The sequence below is a fragment of the Agelaius tricolor genome, unplaced genomic scaffold (genome assembly GCF_023055355.1).
Source record: "Agelaius tricolor isolate 1412-34295 unplaced genomic scaffold, bAgeTri1.0.p SCAF_63, whole genome shotgun sequence".
NCBI lineage: Eukaryota > Metazoa > Chordata > Aves > Passeriformes > Icteridae > Agelaius > Agelaius tricolor.
The window spans coordinates 1020375-1039935 of NW_027269323.1; positions in this window are offsets into that span (position 1 = coordinate 1020375).

Genomic DNA, 19561 nt, shown 5'->3' on the forward strand with positions numbered 1-19561 from the left:
GGAACGCCTTGGTCCCCCATTCCTGCCTTTCCCAGCCCCCAGCCCCACCTTTGTGCAAAACCAGGGACTACCTGAACTCTCCCTTCCTGAACATCCTGGGTGTCCCCACCCTGGTACCCTCCTTTTTTGGGAAATCCTGGACTCCCCTTTCCTGGGCTCAAGGACCCCCTGGAACTCCCTTTTACTTCTCCACATCCCTGCCCTCCCCATTTCTGTGAACCTGAGACCCCCCCTGCACCGCCATGCCTGAGAACCCAGACGCCCTTTTACCCCTTTGCTTGGCACTGAGACCCCCCCTGCACCCCCTTATCTGTCACCAACTCAACCTTTTCCCAGCCCTCCACCTCTCCCAGCCCCCAGCCCCACGGTTTTCCCTGACCTGGGACCCCTGGGCCCCCATTCCTGCCTTTCCCAGCTCCCAGCCCCTCCATCCCTCACACTGAGGAGCCCTGGCACCCCCTTTCCTGGGCACAGGATTCCCTGGACACCCCATCCCAGCTCTCCCAGTCCCTGCACCCCCTTTCCTTGACTCTGAGCCCCTGAACAACCTTCCCAGCTCTGCCAGCTCTTCATGTCCCCCCTTTCCTTGGCCTGTTGACACTCCTGGATCCCCAAACTCTCACTTCCAGTGCCCCAGCTCCCCCAAATCTCTGTGTCCCTCCAGTTCTGCACTCCCTGCAGTGCCTGGAAGTGGCGCTGTCGGAGCCTGGCCCGGGGGTCCCCCAGTCCTTGATTGTGGGGCACGTGGACGGGACCCCCTGGGAGCGCTGGGGCAGCGAGCGGGGCCGGATGGAGCCGCAGAGAGCGGGGATGGGGGCAAGAGCTGAGCTGGGATATTGGGATAGCCAGAGCCGGGATAGTGGGATAGCCTGGGCTGGGATATTGGGATAGCCAGAGCTGGGACACTGGGATAGCCAGAGCTGGGACACTGGGATAGCCAGAGCCGGGATATTGGGATAGCCAGAGCTGGGATATTGGGATAGCCAGAGCCGGGATATTGGGATAGCCAGGGCTGGGACACTGGGATAGCCAGGGCTGGGACACTGGGATAGCCAGGGCTGGGATATCGGGATAGCCAGGGCTGGGATATTGGGATATCCAGCCCCGGCTCAAGGACAGGACCCGGCCCGTGGCTGACAGTGCCCTGGAGACGGGGCTGGTACAAACAGAGCGGGGGGAGTGGGGGGAGCTGGGGGCTGGGCTTGGATCTGTGGGAATGGAGGACTCTGAGGGGCTGGGATGGGATCTCTGGGGATGGAGGGATCTGTGGGGCTGGGATGGGAATCCAGGGAGCCCCACGGGGCTCCCTGGGGCTGGGACACGACTCCATGGGTCCGTTCTCTCCTCATTTCCAGGTCTCCACACGCTGCAGGTGGTTTCCAGCTGTGACCTCCTGCCAACAGAGTGTCCATGGATCCCATGGGTACGGCTATGAGGGCTGGGATTTCATCTCCTTCCAGCTGGGATCCAGGAGCCTTGCAGGGTCCGATGGTGCCACCTGGATCACCCAGAGGTGCTGGGAATCCAAAGGGATCATGGTGGAGGAGATGAAGCATTTCCTGGGACACACCTGTGTGGAAGGGCTCCTAAAATACATCAGATATGGTTGGGAGGCTCTGGAGCACAAAGGTGGGCGTGGAGGGGAAGGGCAGTTCTTATGGGAATGGGGTATTCAGGAATGGGGGACTTGGGAATGCAGGAATTGCCATGGAATATCCACGGCCAGGTCTCACTCTCATCCCAGTCAGGTGAGAATTCCATGGATGGATCTCCCCCCTAACCCACTGCCATGGGAATTCCATGGGGAAATGATTTGAACTTATGACCTATCCAATGCCAGCAGTGCAATGAGAAGTGATCCCTGCTGGGGTTCCATGGGATATCAATCCCAATCCTTTGCCCAGGCTGGCTCTGCTGTGCCCGTGGGAGCACCAGGGGAGTGCCCTGTCCCTGCCCTGAGCCCAGCACGAGCCTTTCCTTGGCTGTTCTGTGCCCTGCCTGGGTCAGGAGGGCATGGCCGGAGTGGCTTTGGTGGCCCCGGGCACCCGGCCGGGCTGCAGCCACTGCAGGGGCTCCTGGGGAATGTTCCAGAGCAAAGCTTAAAGCAAACAACAGTTCCTGGAGGGGATTTTGCCCCTGGGCCTCTGCTGGGAGCCCAAGGGCAACAGCCCAAAGTGCTGGAGCTCAGTGTCCCTTGGCCAGGCCGTGTTCCCTGGCTGTGCCCTGTCCCTCAGCTGTGCCCTGTCCCTGTCCCCTGTCTCTCAGCTGTCCCCTGTCCCTCAGCTCTGTGGGGCCAGGGGTGGCAGCAGGACCCGGGGCAGCCCTTGGGGAGAACAACCCTGAGTCCCAGCTGAGCCAGTTCCCCCAGTTCCCCCAGGTCACTCCCAGCATGGGCCCTGTGGCTCCCAGTCACCCTCAGGATGGTCCCAGTCACTTCCAGTTACACTCAGTATGTTCCCAGTATCATCCTGGTCACTCCCAGTATGATCCCAGTATGATCCCAGCACAGTCCCAGGTGTTCCCATTCACCCCTACTATAGTTCCAGGCACTGCCAGTACGGTTCCAGTCCTTCCCAGTAGGATTCCAGTATGAACCCAGTCACTCTCAGTACGGTGTCATTTGCCCCCAGTATGGTCCCAGTCACTCCAAGTCCCCCAGTATGATTCCAGTCACTCCCAGATCCCCCCAGTATTATTCCAGTAACTTCTTTTATGGTTCCTCTGTGATCCCAGTCACTCCCAGTCTCTCCCAGTATATCCCAATTGCTCCCAGTAGCTTCCAGCATGTTTCCAGTTGCTCATAGCCACTCCCAGTCACCTCCAGCACAATTCCAGTCCCTTCCTGTATATTCCAGTTGCCCCAGCATGGTCTCAGTTGCCCTCAGTCTGCTCCCAGTCACTTCCAGTGTGATCCCAGAATGACCCCAGTCACCCTCACTCAGTGTGGTTCCAGTTGCTCCCAGTATGATCCCATTTGTCCCAGCATGGTCCCATTTCCTCCCAGTGTGATCCCAGTTTCCTCTAGCACAGACCCAGTCCCTCCCAGTATGAGCGTACTCTGATGCCATGATGATCCCAGTTGCTCCCAGCATGGTTCCAGTTGCTCCCAGTCTGATCCCAGTTGCTCTCAGTGGCCCCTAGCATAGACCCATTGACCCAAGAATGATCCCAGTATGAGTCCACTCTGATCCCAGTCTCCCCCAGTATGGTCCCAGTCAATCCCAGATGCCCCCAGTGTAGACTCAGTCACTGCCAGTTCCTCCAGGCGCCCATGGCTGAGATTGGGTTCCACCTCCAAAATTCCCCGTATCCAAAGACTGCTCCAAAACAAAATCTGCCATTCATGACAAGTCTGGCTGGCCTTGGCCTGGTGAGGCTCTCACCTGCCTCCCAAACACTGGGGCTCTGTGCTTTCATTCCTATGGAAAAGAACTGTCCTTCTTGTCCAGGTGCCCATGGCCAAATTTGTGTTCCACCTCCAACATTGCCTGTTCTGACAAACTGGAGGAGATTGTTGGCTCAAAAGTTTTTAAATGGGGGAGGATGAAGGGGCAGGTCAAGCCTTGCCCTGCCCTGCCTGGAACCCCAATCCCCCCAGAGCCTCTATCCCAGCCCAGCAGTTCCTGGCACAGCACAGGCAATCCTCCACAGCCACCTCTGCAGCCTCCAGCCCAGCTCCTGAGGGACCAAATGAGCCCAAGTCCCACCTGGGGGAAGGGCCCAGGAAGACCAAGGGGTATTGAAGGCTGACCACAAGGCAAGCACACATCTTGCCCCTACCTCCTCTTGGAATTTCCATCTGAACATCTCTGGAATCCAGGAGTTGGTAGCTGGTGTGTGTGCTTCTCTAAATCTTATTTGTCTTCCTCTCTCTCTGTGTCTACTTCTTCTATTTTTGTCCTCTTGCAAATTTTGAGTAACTTGAAATTGAACAGGCTTAGAGTTTGTGTAGTTGAATGGGCCAGGTTAATGCTTTGAGAAGTGGTTTTTGTTGATTGAATGTCCTATTAAACCTTTTGCCAAAGTTTCTCTGATTTTCTAAAGTTACCAGTAAAGGCTGGTTTGTTGTTTTGACCTCGTGAGAATCTCTTGTTGGTATTACTCCAGTACATCCAACTCAGAGTACACAAACAGCTGTAATTCCTTTTAAATGTCTCACTGAGGGAGTTGTTTAGGGGGTGGGAGTCAGGGCTTCTCTGTCCTGTCCCCACAGTCTCTGGGCAGGGATGGCCTCAGCGGGGGCTGCTGACATCCTCACAACTTGGAGGCTGCTGCTGAATTTTCCTGCTCCAGAGGCTTGTTCAGCCTTCAGCTCTTCAGTGCAGGAATTCAGTGTCCTAGGGCTCCTTAACATTCAGAACACCTGAACAAGCCAAGCCTCTGGGAATCATTTGATTTTAATTTTCAAATCATTTGTGGTTACGTCGATCTCAGTAGTGTATTCAAAGTGAATACATGATATTTAAAAATACAGTGAGAAAAGAATTTTTAGGTCCTGTTTAGTTTTGTTTTCCTGTTAATTTATTGATATGTGCAGTCTCCAATTGACACTGAATCCAAGTGCCTCCTCCTGCAGTTTGAATGGATATGAAAATCAAGACCCTTCATGGCTGACAATCAATCAGACTCTGTCCCTACCCCCAGCCCACCATTTCCCCCATCCAAGCCCTGGCACTCAGAGCAGCCTTGTGCAAATCTGAGCTCCCTCCAGCCCAGGCTGCACCTGCAGCTTTCAGCTCCTTGGCTCCAGCTCCCACCTGCTCTCCTTGGAGAAGGAGCTGCCCGAGACACAGAGGGATGTTCATTTATTGTCAGCCAGCAAAGCCAAGGGAAGGCACAGCTCCATCAAATGCCAAAGTCATTCCTCTGCTGGATATTAAATCCACTTTGCACAGCAGACAGTCTCAGAGCAATGGAAAACACCTTCTGTGCCCAGCACAGATCCCAAGGTCCCCCCAAACCCTCCCTGCCCTGATTCTGCCCAGATTTGCTCTTTGCACACACGAGTCACACGCTGAAATCAGGAGCCCCTTCATGCCCAGAGGGACGAAAAGAGAGAAAGGGGATGAAGAGCTCTCCTATGCAGAGCCAAGGTCCAAGTGCCCCTGGTGTGGGAACCAAAACTCATCAGGTTTGTGTCCTTTGGGCTCAGGGACTGGTGACACTCAGAGGCACAGCAAGGTTTCTTGCCAACAAATAGAAGATGAACATTTGAACAGTTTAATAACCATCACAGCTCTTTCCTTAGCTCTCTGTGATGTCGCAGCAGCTTCTGAGATGTCCACCATCCCCCAGGGATTTCTTACAGGAACAGTTTTAGACAGAGACATAAGCAAAGGTAATTCTGTTATACATATAAACACAATTAGGATGTTTATATGTAATGTGGAGTTGTATATGTAATATGTGAAGTTCAAATATATACCACTAATGTGGTATATATTTGAACTTCAGAAAGATTGGCAACTAGCTGAAGCTCAATGCATGAAACCAGTCATTTGAGAGGCACTTGAATGACCAGAGAGCATCTGGATGAAAAAATCTGGGAGTGCTGGAAAGGACATAGATCCAGTTGCTCTAAATGAAGAGATGTTCTTAGACATGGATATTTAACCAGGAGAGCTGGAAACACCTGAAGGAAGTGGGGTCATTAAATATTAGAGTGAACGTCAGTGGCAAAGGTAGAGGGGAAGATGAGTATTTCTTCTGCCATCAGTAGAAGTATCAAGTAGATCCAGGAAATTCCTGTTCCTGCTGGGAAAAGTTTGGCGTTTCTTAAAAGTATTCAAGTGACCCAGATAATAAAGATTTGCTTGTATATTATAAAACTAACAGGTATTAAAACCTGTGCCCCTTTCCAGGAAGACATTAGCCGTGTGCCCATGAACAGGCAGTGCCACTTGTGCCCTGAGGGGCTGAGCTGGGATTGGATCTCTTTGAGAGCACCTGAGGGAGAGCAGAGCACCTTGCAAGCTGCAGGTCCCTGCCAGCCCTGCAGGGCTCGTGTCCCATCAACATCTGCTCTGCTCCAGTCTGAAACAGGGCCTAGCATGTGCCAGGATCATCAGAGAGCTGAGGTGTGTGCTGGAATTCAATGCCCTCCCCATCCCACAGCAGCCCTGCCTTTCCCTCTTGCAGCCTTGGTCTCCAGCACAGCCATGGAGGCTCTTTGGGCTCTGGACTGTGGCTGCAGCCCCCAAGGGCAGCTGAGCTCTGCCTTTGGCACAGTCAGGCCTGGCCAGTGCAGGCCATGCTCAGCAATTGCTTGTGTGTGCCTGGCCTTGCTGTCAGCAGCCCTGGCAGCGGCTGCGTGGCCCCTTTGTGGCCCTGTGCTGGCCCAGCCATGGTGGCCCAGCCCCTGTGCAGGCCCAGCCCAGGCCAGGAGCATTGCGGCTGGGAGCAGCCCCTGTGCCGTGGTGCCCACGGCAGCCTTGGGGCTCTGTGCCCCATGGCCTCCCTGCTGGGCAGCCTCTGCCAGCTCCTGCAGAGCCCGTGGCACCTGTGGGGCTGCACAGACAGCCCTGCCCCGGGCTCTGCCGGCCTCTGGGCCAGCAGAGAGGCCGGCCAGGGCTGGCCATGGCCGGGAACAGGCCCTGAGCCCTGCAGGAGGAGGGAGCTGGGCCACAGCCAAACTCAGCCCAGGCTAAAGCTGGGCTCAGCAGCTGTGGAGAGCTTTGTGGACAGCTGGCTAGCTGAGAGAGGGCATGTAGACATGATACCACTGATTAAGATAGAAGAAAGCAAGTCTAAAAGTCAGCAGTCAGTGTCCAATCACTGATGCGACCTTGCTGCAACATGAGGATGGGGGAGAGGATCTTTTGCCAGAAATATGGAGATAGCTTTAGCAGAATAACCACAAGAATGTAAAAGTAATAACAAAAAAACTATAAGAAAATAGAAGTAGGCGTGGTTGCCCAATGAGTAATTAAACAATAATGAGCTCAGCTTTGCAATATGTATAAGCTTCATTAACACCAATATAAATATGTGTGAGTTATCAATAAACTTCGAGATTTGCTGATCACACATGTTGTGTGCCACAATTCTTCCGCTGACCTGACAAGCAGCCAGGGCTTCCAAGGGCTGGGCACAGAGGCTGGTGCTGACAAATGTCCTGGGCCTTCACCCTGCTCTGTCCATGCCCCCAAGGGCACAGAGCAGCCTCCTCTCTGGGCCACTTGCCTGTTTGCAATGCCTTGCACAGGCGCTGGCCCTGCCCCACAAGGCCTGGCCTGAGTCCTGGCCCTGCACGCTCAGCCAGGCTGAGATGGACACTGATGGTTTCTGGGCCGGGCTCTCTGAGCCCAGCCCAGCTCCCTGCAAGCTCTGCCAGCTGCCCTGAGCTCTGGGCAGCACCAAGGGCCTCTCCCCAGCCCAGCCCAGCCGGCTCTGACCCCACAGCTCTGCTCAGGCCAGGCTGCTCTGGGCACTGGCCCCACGGCCTCAGCCCCTGCCAAGGACACAGCAGCAGCTGCAGCTGCCACAGGACTCAGCCCCAGCCATGGGGGAAGGTGCTTGGCCAAGGCCAAAGGAGGCTCCCTGGCTGCCCTGTTCCCCTCGGGCTGAGGTGCTGAGAGCTCTGCAGCCCCTGCTGCCATCCCATCTGCCCAGGGCAGCACAAGAGCCGCGGCCTTGGGGCCCTCAAGAGCTGCTCCTGCTCCAGGCCCAGGGCCCATGCCAAAGCTGGGGCAGCCACAAAGCTGTGCCCATTTCTGTTCATTGCTGCTCCAATGGGCATGGATCCTCAGCCATTTGGAGGTTGCTAATGAATTTCACTACTCCAGAGGCCTTGTCTTTTTTGAGCTCTTCACTTCAGGAATTCAGTGAGAAAAGCTCATAAATATTTGTTTGAAACCCCTGAACAAGAAAAGCCCATGGGAATAATTGAAGTTTTCAAGTCTTCTGTGGTTTATTAGACATATTTCAGAAGTGTATTCAAAGTGAATATGCTATATTGAAAATAATGCGGAGAGAATTGTTTTGCCTGTTTAAGTTTTCTTTTCCTTTTATAGATTGGTATCAGCAATTTCCAATAGATATTGGCCCCCAGCACCTCCTCATGCACTCTGAACAGATATGAAAATCAAGACACTTCATGGCTGACAATCAATCGCACTTTGTCCCTATCCCCTCCCCACCATTTCTTTCACCCAACCCCTGGCACTCAGAGCACTTGAGGAATGGAGTCACATCCAGGGGTGCTCCCAGGGCTCAGGATTGGGGACAGATCAATTCAATCTCTTTATTGCTGATCTGGATGAGGCCATGGAGGGCACCCTCAGTCAGGTCCCAGGTGAGCCCAAGCTGGGTGGGAGTGTGGCTGTGCTGGAGGGCAGGAAGCTCTGCAGAGGGATCTGGCCAGGCTGGAGCCATGGGCCCAGGACAATGGGATGAGGTTCACCAGGGCCAAGGGCCATGTCCTGCCCTGGGCTCACAACCACCCCAAATCCCTGGCTGTGCTCTGCCCCTGATCCCCACAGCCTGTCCTGTTTCCTTCATCCCTGCATTGCCAGGGACTTTCTGGGACAAAGGAGTTCTGCTCTGGGGATGGAGGGAGGTGCAAGTGCCACCACTGGAGTGGGAACCACTACTCATCAGGTTTGTGTCCTTTGGGGGTCAGGAGCTGGTGGGACTCAGAGGCACAGAAAGTTTCTCTTCATGGCCAACAGACCATAGTTGAACAGGACACAATTTAATAACAATCACGCTTCTCCCTGAGCTATATGCAATGACCCAGCAATATCTGATGAGTCCACCATCCACAAGTGATTTCCATACTAAAATTAATTTTAGACAAACGTGATCCTGTAATAGATATAAACACAATTAAGTTCTTGTATCAGGATGCTCATCCTGGAGTGGGGACAAAACAGCTCCAACAATTCCTGATTTGCAAAGCTGTCAGTGGTGGATGGAGAAGGGAAGTCAGGCTGCTCTTGGTATTGAGGAAATGCTGAAACCAGCCTGACTCATTTCATCTCCTCCTGTCCTGGCTGATCTGCCCTCTTTCCCCTTCCACCCGTTGGCTTTTGTCTCCCACCAGGCCCCCGGTGAAGAGCCTGGCTCTGTGTTCTCCATCCCCTCCTCGCTGGAAGTGCCAGGCTGGGATGAGGAGCCCCTCAGCCTTCCCTGCTCTGGGCTGCACAAGCCCAGCTCCCTCAGCCTCTGCTCACAGCCCAAGGGCTCCAGCCCCACCTTGGAGGCCCTTCCCTAACCCTGCTCCAGCTGCCAGACATCTTTCCTGCCCTGGGCAACCCAAACCAGGCCACAGTGACCTGGATAATCCATGTCCTTGATGTCCTGGTCACACAGCCCTGGCCCCTTGTCCCCATGGTAGGCCCTGGGGTGGATCCTGTGGAACATCCTTTGGTGGAGGCTGTGGCTCCAGGTGGGCCAGGGGGATCCCGGGGGACAGGGACCCCCCTGGGCACGAACAGCATTGGACTTGTTGGGAGAAACTGTGAGGGGGAGCTGGGGCGGAGTGACCAACCCAGTGACCTGACACAGCCCTGCTGGGATGGCACACAGCCCCTCTGTGATGTCACACAGCCCCTCTGGGATGTCACAGCCTGCTCTGTGACGTCACAGCCCATTCTCTGATATCACACAGCTGATCCCTGATGTCACAGCCAACTCTCTGATGTCATCATCTGTGCTATGATGTCAGAATTCTGCCGTGTGGTGTCACAGATATGGCCTGTGATGTCATAGCTTCTCCCTGACCTCACATGCCCCACTCTGTGATGTCATATCCCACTCTGTGACCTCATGTTACCAGATGAACAAGTGCCTACACAAGGTGAGCTGACACCTGGAGCTTGTTCTCCACAACCCCAGGCCTATGGAAACCACACAATGCCCATTGTGTGAGAAGGGGAACTGGAAGTTCACCAGCCTCAGTGTCCTGCCAGCTCAGCCAGGCCCACTGGAACATTGGGGTCCACGACCACCAGGGACCACCAGAGAGACCCCCAGGACAGAAGAGCGCACGGGTAAAGGGGAGGGGAAAGATGCTAATGATTTTGGGGAAATTATTATCATATGTATGTTTAGTCCAAGACAATCAATGAATATGTGAGAAAAATACAGAAAATAAACAGAAACTTTCCTGTACTCAGCCTGCATGGCTTTGGGAGGAGCTATCCCCCGTGCATCCCCCTGAATAAAGAATGCTGCTTCTTAATGCTACATTGGTGTTAAGGAGTTTTCTGTTTTACCAAATTTTTGCTAACACTCCCACTGCCAAGGAAAGCTCTGTCTCCTGCTGTTCACAAACAGAGAAGGGCTGGTGGCAGATGTGGGGCTCGGAGGCTGCCTGGGGCACAGTGACCATGAAATAATCAAGAGTTCAATGTTCTGTGAAAGAAGGACAGGCAGCAACAAAACTTCTACACTGGAACTAGGAAGGGCAGACTTTGGCTATTTTAGGATGCAGATTTGGGAAGTACCGAATCAGGTACTGATTTTTTTAAGGGAAACACCCTTAAAAACAAAGAGTCCAGGAAGAATGGACATGCTTCAAGATAGTAATCTTAAGGGGGAAGGAGCAACCTGTCCCAGTATGGCAAAAGATGAGCTAGAGAGGAAAATGACTGTCCTGGCTCCACATGGAGATTTTGTGAGAACTTGGAGGGAAAAAGGACCAGAAACTCAGGAAGTGTTTAAGGACATCCTTAGGTTATACATAAAGAAAATGACAGACGTCAAAGCTCAATTAGAAGTTAAGCTGGTGGTTTCTGTAAGGAAAAAAAAGAGTTTTTATAAAAATTTATAGCAAAAGGTAGGAGAAGAACATCTACTCATTGTTGGATGCAGTGGAGAATACAGTAAGAAAAGATAAGGAAAATTCTGAGCAACCTAACACCTTGTTTGTCTCAATTTTCAGTATGAGGACAGGTTTTCCTCAGGACAAATGTTCTCCTGAGCTGGTAGATGGACACAGGGAGCAGAACAGCCCCCTGTAATCCAGGAGGAAGCAGCTGCTGACCTGCTGAGCCACTCAGATGCTCACAGGTGTATGGGATCGGATGGGATCCATCCCAGGGGGATGAGGGAGCTGTGGATGAGCTCCCCAAGCTGCTCTCCATCATTTACCATCAGTCCTGGCTCAGCAGGGAGGTCCCAGAGGACTGGAGGTGCCAGTGTGAGCCCATCCCCAAGAAGGGCTGGAAGGAAGATCTGAGGAACTCCAGGCCTGTCAGCCTGACCTGGGTGCTTGGCAAGGTTATGGAACAGATCACCTTGAGTGCCATCACAGGGCACCCACAGGATGGCCGAGGGATCAGAGCCAGCCAGCGTGGATTTCAATATCTGCACTGATGGTCTGGATGAGGGGATTGAGTCCAGCATCAGCAATATAGCAGATGACACCAAGCTGGGTGTGAGTGTGGATCTGCTGGAGAGTAGGAGGCCTCTGCACAGGGCCCTGGACAGGCTGGATGCAGGGCCCAAATCCAACAAGGTGAGGTTTAACAAGTCCAAGTGCCGGGCCCTGCACTTTGGCCACAACAACTCCTGCAGCACTACAGGCTGGGGACAGAGTGGCTGGAGAGCAGCCAGGCAGAAAGGGACCTGCAAGGACTGATGGACAGCAGGCTGGACATGAGCCAGCAGTGTGCCCAGGTGTAGTAAACCCCATAGATTTAGGAAAAGCACCATGGAGAATATGAACAATAGGAATGCTGAAACAGCAAAAGAAAATTCCTGTTTCCCTGTCCTCCGCCCTTAACCTATCTCTGTAACCCTATAAGGCAATGTCATGTTAACCGCTTACCCATTGGTCAAGCTTGGATCCTTTCCAACCCTATAAAAGAAGCATACTGTACCCCATTAGGGGAGAAAGAAGAAGAGCAGAGACCCTTCACGGACCTCCTCAAATAAAGCCATCTCCGTGGAACAGCCTGCGCCTTCTCCTCTCTCTCTGTCTGCTGCAGCCTCCAGCCCGGGGCACCACTACCTAGCAAGCAAAGCTGAAATCCTAAGAGCTTTCAATCACTATAGAGCTGATAATCACCATGCTTGCTAGATGGTAGCCCCGCGGCGTCGGCATGAGCGAGCTAGCTTCGGGCACCCGGTCCCTACTCAGGGACTGAGCTCCTGAGCCCTATTGCTCTGCTTTATGATAAGGCCAAATCAGAGAGGTTATTAAAGTGGCGCCCAATGACTACGGACCCCCCCCAGAGGCGATATCCGTCGGTTGAGCAACGAAGCCCTCCGGGGTTTTCTGTGATTGCCTGTTCGGGAAGCCGCTCCTTCTGTGAAGGGACTTTTCATTTTAGAAAATCCTATCCCCAGGAGGGTCAGTTTGACACTCAAAACTTACATCTGAACGAGAGAAAGTTCCGAGGAGAACTGATGTCAGCAGACCCCTTCCACAGATCTTGGACCCCAGGAACTGTAAGTATTAGCTAATATTGCGCGCATAACTTTGGGGCTCTAAAACGTTTTTTTCAGTTTTTTTCCTTTTTTTTTCACGTTTTTTCTGCTGGAAAGGCTAACCATTAACATGGGTACAATTTTTAATACATTAAAACTAAGTAAAACCAAGAGAGAGATATATTTAACTATTTTAGAAATCTTATCTGCTAACAACTTCTCCTTTTCTAAAGGCAAGCTCTCAAAAACTAACCTCAAAAAATTTGTAACTTGGATTATTTCGCAATACCCTGATACGGATAAGAAAGCAGTCATTGAAAATTTGTTTTGGGATATGATCGGGAACACAATATATATCTCCCAAACAAACCAGGATTTCTCTGTAACTAATTATTTGCCTTTATTCCATATAATAACTAAAACCGTTGAAAGATTTAACAGAGCAAAAAATCTTGCAGGTAACAGACACTTCCTCTTCAAATACTTATGAGATTGATAAGGACTCAGAGGAAAGTCACTTGCATACCTCACATTACCCCTTAGGTCCTAAAGTCCCTCTCGCCTCCGTTACTCCTAAAGCAGAGGTTACGCTGCCCACCACGGTTCCCCCCCCACATTCTCCACCCCTGCAGGACCTGCGCTGCCTAACTCCGCGGATCGTGTCTTATCTGTAACTCCACACATCCGCCCTACCCCCGGCTCGGCTTCCTCCTTGCTTCCGGTCCCGGGGGTCCCTTTTCCTGCCTCTGCCGCCCCCTCCACCCCTGCGTCGGCTCTGCCCCCCTCCGCTGCGGCCCCCCCCACCCCCGCGCTGGTCTCCCCCACGACTCCTCCCGTCGCCACGCTCGCCACCCCCGCTCCCCTCGCCCCGGCTCCGACCGGCCCAGCCCCTCCCGACGGCTCCCCGAGCCTCACCCCCGCCACTCCCGAGCCCATGTCCATCCCTGCCCCGTCCCCCTGCTCCCTGCCTGCCACAGCAGGGGGACCTCACACAAGCGTAGTCCCAGCACACCACCCCGTAACTGCGGCACCTCAGACCGGTACCACTGCCTGCTCACCCCCACTCCCCCCATGCCCGCACCCCAACCCCGCCCAGCCCCCCTGCCCCCACCACGTGTCGCCCCGACCCCCCGCCCACCCTCAATGCCACCCGAACGGAATCCCAGAGACCCCCCAAAGTGCTACCCCCCCCACCCGGTCCTGTGCGTGCTGTGCTGCGATCCCAGCTCCATTGGCGCCTCCCCCTAGCCAGGTCATGCCATGTCTCCCCCCCCAGCCATTGAAACCTTTGAAAAACGCTTCTAAACGAAAAAAGCGTAAGTCACGGATAGCAACCCCCCCCCCCCCCCCCCCCCCCCCAGTCCTCCTCAGAGGACCAGAGCTCTTGCAGTGAATCTGATTCTGATACGATCCACACGGATCCATGGGCTCTTATTAAGATAGAAGCAACCAAGGCTGGAGATTGGGAGATGGCACAGAAAATTAATGCTTTCCCAGTAGAATATAAGCAAGGATGGAATGGTGGCGAGTCCACTATAAAGACATGGAAGGCTAACTCGAATAAGGAACTAGTGCAATTAAGAAATATAGCCAAAGAACATGGGCGAAGCTCACATATTTTTAGAAATTTCTTAGAAGCCATGTTCTCAGCACACGTCTTACTTCCCCACGATATAAAAAATATTTCACACTGCCTCCTGTCCCCAGCAGAATATATGTTATGGGACAGGCATTGGAAAAGACATTTAAAAACATTATCAGATTCATATTCTGCGGATGCTAATAAGACAAATTTTACGGTAGTCCAACTAGCTGGTGAAGGTGGCTTACAGAAACCAGCAGACCAATTGGAAACCTTGAATAAAGAGGCACTGCAGGACGTCGCTCTTGCAGCAAAAACCTCTTTACTTCTCGTGCATGATGAGTCAATGCCAACAATGCATTTTTCTACTATTAAACAAGGGACAGATGAAAGTTTTATCAAATTTGTGGACAGACTTAGAGATGCTCTGGAGAAACAGATAGAGAGCACAGAGGCAAGGAAGGAACTCTTATGTAAACTTGCCTTGAGTAACTCAAATGAAAAATGCAAAGCCATTTTGAAGTCTCTACCCATGGATACAGACCCCACCATAGAGCAAATGCTAGAATGCTGTACACGTCACATGGCCGCTGAAAATACAGTGGCCCAAGCAGTTGCTAAGGGTATTGCTGAAGGAGTTTCTGGGGCATATGCAGTAATAGCTTCTAAAGACCAAGCTAAATGCTATCACTGTGGGGATCTTGGACATTACATAAAGGACGGCCCAGAGAGATCACCCCCCCGATACCACCGTAACAATTACCAAAGACCCCAGAATCAGCAGCGTTACCAGCAGCGTCCGTTAAACTCCTTGCGCCGCCCGGTCGAGGCCCGGGTGCTGACAACAAATCAAAGGCCACCCAGACCCAACCACGCACCATCCCAGGAGGTTACGGACCACAAGAAGAGGATCCAACCCACGGGGCAACCCAGATGGGAACCCGCCGTCAACTGGTAACTGCTTTGTCCATTGACTTTAATAATGAGAATGTTCACCGTGTTCCCACAGGCAAATACGGGCCAAAAGGTGGTCCTTTGCATATTTTAGTTATAGGTGACTCTCTTAATAGCCCAAAGGAGATCTTCGTTGTTCCAGAAGTGCTGACAGTGCAGCCAGGACAAGAGATTCTCGTCCAGGTATACTGCATAGACTTACCATTTTCTCTTTCAAAGGGAACTCCAATAGCACAAGCCTTTTTACTCCCAAAGGATCACAGGGAACAGATTCCTCTCAACCCTACAGCTATGTGGGCACAAGTTGTGGGACCATCCAAGCCTACCATCGAGTGCGGTCTCACCTGCAAAGGCGAGAAGACCCACCTGCCAGGGATGCTGGACACCGGTGCTGATGTGACCATCATCGCCCGCTCAGAATGGCCAGCACACTGGGATCTACAACCTGTTGCAGGCATGATTTCAGGGATTGGCGGAGCTACAGTGTCCATGAGAAGCAAGAACAACATCCTCGTGGAAGGGCCTGAAGGCAAGCTGGCAACCATTCGTCCTTTCGTGGTAAGGGCCCCCATCACCCTTTGGGGCAGAGACGTTCTATCCCAGTGGGGAGCTTCCCTATGTATTCCCACTCAGGATTTCTAATCGGGGCCACTGAGCTAAGCGCGCTGCCAGAAACACCTCGTCTCACCTGGAAAAGTCACAAGCCAATCTGGATTGAACAGTGGCCCCTCAATAAAGCCAAACTGCACGCCCTAAACACCCTCGTGGAAGAACAGCTCGCAAAAGGCCACATAGTGGAGTCCAACAGCCCTTGGAACTCTCCAGTCTTTGTTGTACCAAAGCCTGGGACAAACAGGTGGAGGCTCCTCCACGACCTTCGCAGAATCAACGAGGTCATCGACGACATGGGCCCTCTCCAGCCTGGCCTGCCCTCCCCATCGATGCTGCCTAGAGACTGGACACTTGCTATCATAGACATTAAGGACTGTTTCTTCAGCATTCCTCTGCACCCTGAGGATGCTCCATGGTTTGCTTTTTCCGTTCTCTCTCTTAACAAGGAGGCCCCGCTGAAAAGATATCATTGGTGTTATCTTCCTCAAGGACTAAAAAACAGCCCCACTATTTGCCAGTGGTATGTGGCTCACATCCTGTCTCCCATTAGGAAATCATTCCCCAATGCTATCATCCATCACTATATGGATGACATCCTGGTGTGTGCTTCAGATAAAGCTTCCTTGGACAATACAGTTAAAAAGACTATTGAAACCATAGAAAAGGCAGGAATGGAGATTCGTGAGGACAAAATCCAGTACACCAAGCCATGGACTTACCTTGGAGTCCACATCCGGGAAAGGACCATCGTACCTCAGCAGATCACCATAAATGACGACCCAAAAACCCTCAGGGACTTACACAGCCTTTGCGGATCCATCAACTGGGTACGTCCACTGCTAGGAATTACAATAGTGGACCTTGCTCCCCTGTTCAACCTTCTTCGTGGACCTAAGGACTTGGACTCTCCCTGCACTCTCACAGAAGAAGCCAGAGGTGCCATCACCAAAGTCCAGGAAGCCCTGTCTTCACGCAAAGCCCATTGCTTCGAGCCCAGCCTGCCTTTCCAGTTCATCACCCTGGGAAAAGCACCTCGATTCCATGGACTGATTTTCCAATGGGACTCCCAGCTTCGAGACCCTTTGTTGATACTGGAATGGGTCTTTACAAGTAGCCAGCCTACAAAGACACTTACCACCTACCAGGAGGTCAGAGCACATTTAATAAAAAAGGCTAGGACTCGCCTTCGATCTCTTTCAGGTTGTGAGTTCAAATGCATATACTTACCAATAACTCTTACAGACTTTGAGGATTTGATCCAGACCAATGAAAGCCTCCAGTTTGCTCTGGATAGCTACACGGGCCAAACTTCAGTTAAGATCCCAAAACACAAACTTTTTAACCCTGATGTAACCTTCCATTTGATTCCAAAAGGAATCCAAAGTAGAAAACCTCTCAAGGCTCTAACCCTCTTTACAGATGGCTCAGGGTCTTCCCACAAGTCGGTGATTACATGGAGAGACCCCCAAACACAAGACTGGCACTCTGACATACAAATAGTGGAGGGATCTCCACAGATCGCAGAATTAGCAGCTGTTGTCAGAGCCTTTGAAAAATTTAAAAACGAGCCTTTCAATCTGGTTACAGATTCAGCTTATGTCGCTGGGATAGCGATGAGAGCAGAACATGCTCTTCTCAAAGAGGTTTCCAATCCAAAGTTGTACCAACTGCTCTCTAAATTAATATACCTAATCTCCCACAGAAAGCAACCTTACCATATAATGCATGTGAGGTCACACACAGACCTCCCAGGTTTTGTTGCAGAAGGCAACAGGAAAGCGGATGCATTAGCAATGGCAGCAGAAACTGCTAATGTTCCTAACATCTTTGCCCAGGCAAAGTTGTCACACGCGTTTTTTCATCAAAATATACCTGCCCTTATGAGAATGTTTAAGCTCTCAAAGGATCAGGCAAAGGCTATTGTGGCTACGTGTCTGGACTGTCAGAACTATCAGATACCATCCATGGGGATGGGAGTCAATCCCCGAGGTCTGAATAGCTGCCAGCTGTGGCAGACAGATGTAACTCACTTCGCACCTTTTGGAAGGTCAAAATACGTGCATGTATCAGTCGACACGTTTTCAGGAGCAGTATTTGCATCATCACATGCAGGAGAAAATACCATGCACACAATAAAACACTTTCTCCTCGCTTTTGCCACCCTGGGTGTACCAAAAGAGATTAAAACAGATAATGGACCAGCCTACACTTCCTGCAAGTTAAAGGAGTTCTTCAATGAATGGGGAATAGCACACAAGACCGGCATACCTGTAAACCCCACAAGACAATCCATCGTGGAAAGGACACATCAAACCCTCAAAAGAGTCCTCGATCAACAGAACAGAGACACGAGAGCCACATCTCCAGTGGAAAGACTTTGCAAGGTTCTCTACGTCATCAACTTCCTGAACTGTACAGCATCAGAGCCTGACCCACCAATACTTCACCACTTTGCAAATACCACCCAAGCAAAGCTCACTGAGAAACCACCTGTGCTCATGAAGGACCTTGAAACGCACCAAATTTCTGGGCCTCACCAGTTGATTACCTGGGGTAGAGGATATGCGTGCGTGCTACTACCATCCGGTCCAAGGTGGTACCCAGGAAAAAACATAAAGCCATACTTAGGCACTGAGAACACTACTCCTGCAAACAGGGACAAGAACGCTCCTGAGGCAAACACAAGACCACCTCAAAACCAAACCAGCTCTGCCTGGAGACGAAGATGTTGCCAGATACCCACAAACACAAGAACAGAACTCCCCATTACAAGACAGCAGACAAAACTGAAAGCTAAACAACAGTCTGCTGCATCAGGCCATACATAGCCTTAACACAAAAGTGTTCTCTGAACTATATGTTGTTACACTGGTTTTTTTTGTATTTAAAGGGAAAAAAAACCACACACAAAAAAAAAAAAAAAAAACAAAAAAAAACAAAAAAAAAAAAAACAAAGAAAAAAGCAAAAAAAACCACCCGGTTATTCCCTCTCCCTAAACTTTTAAAACCCCTTAACCTTCTACCCACTCCTCCTCCCTTAGTGTAGCTTAGAACTTAAAAGAAAAAGGGGGGGAGGAGGGGAACACAGAAAAGAACAAGGCAGAAAACCCTCTCATCATAAAGATAACAAATTCTGCTTATGTTCCCTATCAGAAGCCCTATTCCTGCCCAAAGATGAATAATACCTCCTTTGCTGCTCTCCTCACTGCTGCCTGGATGTTCTTCACTGTACCGCGTGCCTTCAGCTGGATTAGCCCACAGCCCAGCCATAATGTTTGGGTAACCTTAGCAAAAACATTAAAACAAGACAACATGTGCTTGTTCATGGGAAGCATTGATAATCCACTTTCCACATGTCTAGTAGGAATTCCCTTTGTAGCAGATGACTGGCCCGTCTATAACTCAGAGATCCTCCGCACCACAGGTAAGAGACCCAATGTGGCTGATACTTGGGATGAATGGACAAAAATTCTGCCAGATGCTCGAGAGGAACCCCAAGAATTAGATCTGTTGGGGTCCTCCAAGGCCACATACTGTGTCAAATTTTACTTTAGACGTCCAAAAAACAATTGGCCAGAAATTGACCAGAACAAAACCACATATCGAAAAGAGATATCACCAATTAACAAAGCCTACAACTCTCATGACTGGTGCAATTACACGGCCCGTGTGATTTCTGTGTCCTCTCTCCATCCCAAAGTATTACCCAAGGGAATGTTTCTCATCTGTGGTGACAGAGTATAGGCTGGGATCCCCTCCCGACTCCAGGGAGGTCCCTGTACCCTTGGAAAACTTTCTACCCTAACTCCAAATATCACCCTGTTATATAATTGGAAAAAAGAAAGCGAATCAAAACGACAAAAAAGGTCCTACACTGAATTTGATGAAAATTGTGATCCTAAATTATATGCTGGAACAAACCAAAAAAGATTGCTGTCTCCCTGTTCTTACCCTGGGTAGCTGCAGCTAAAGCCCTTGGTGAAATCAATCACCTTGGGTGCTGGCTCAGTAAACAAGCTAACGCTACATCTGCAGCCT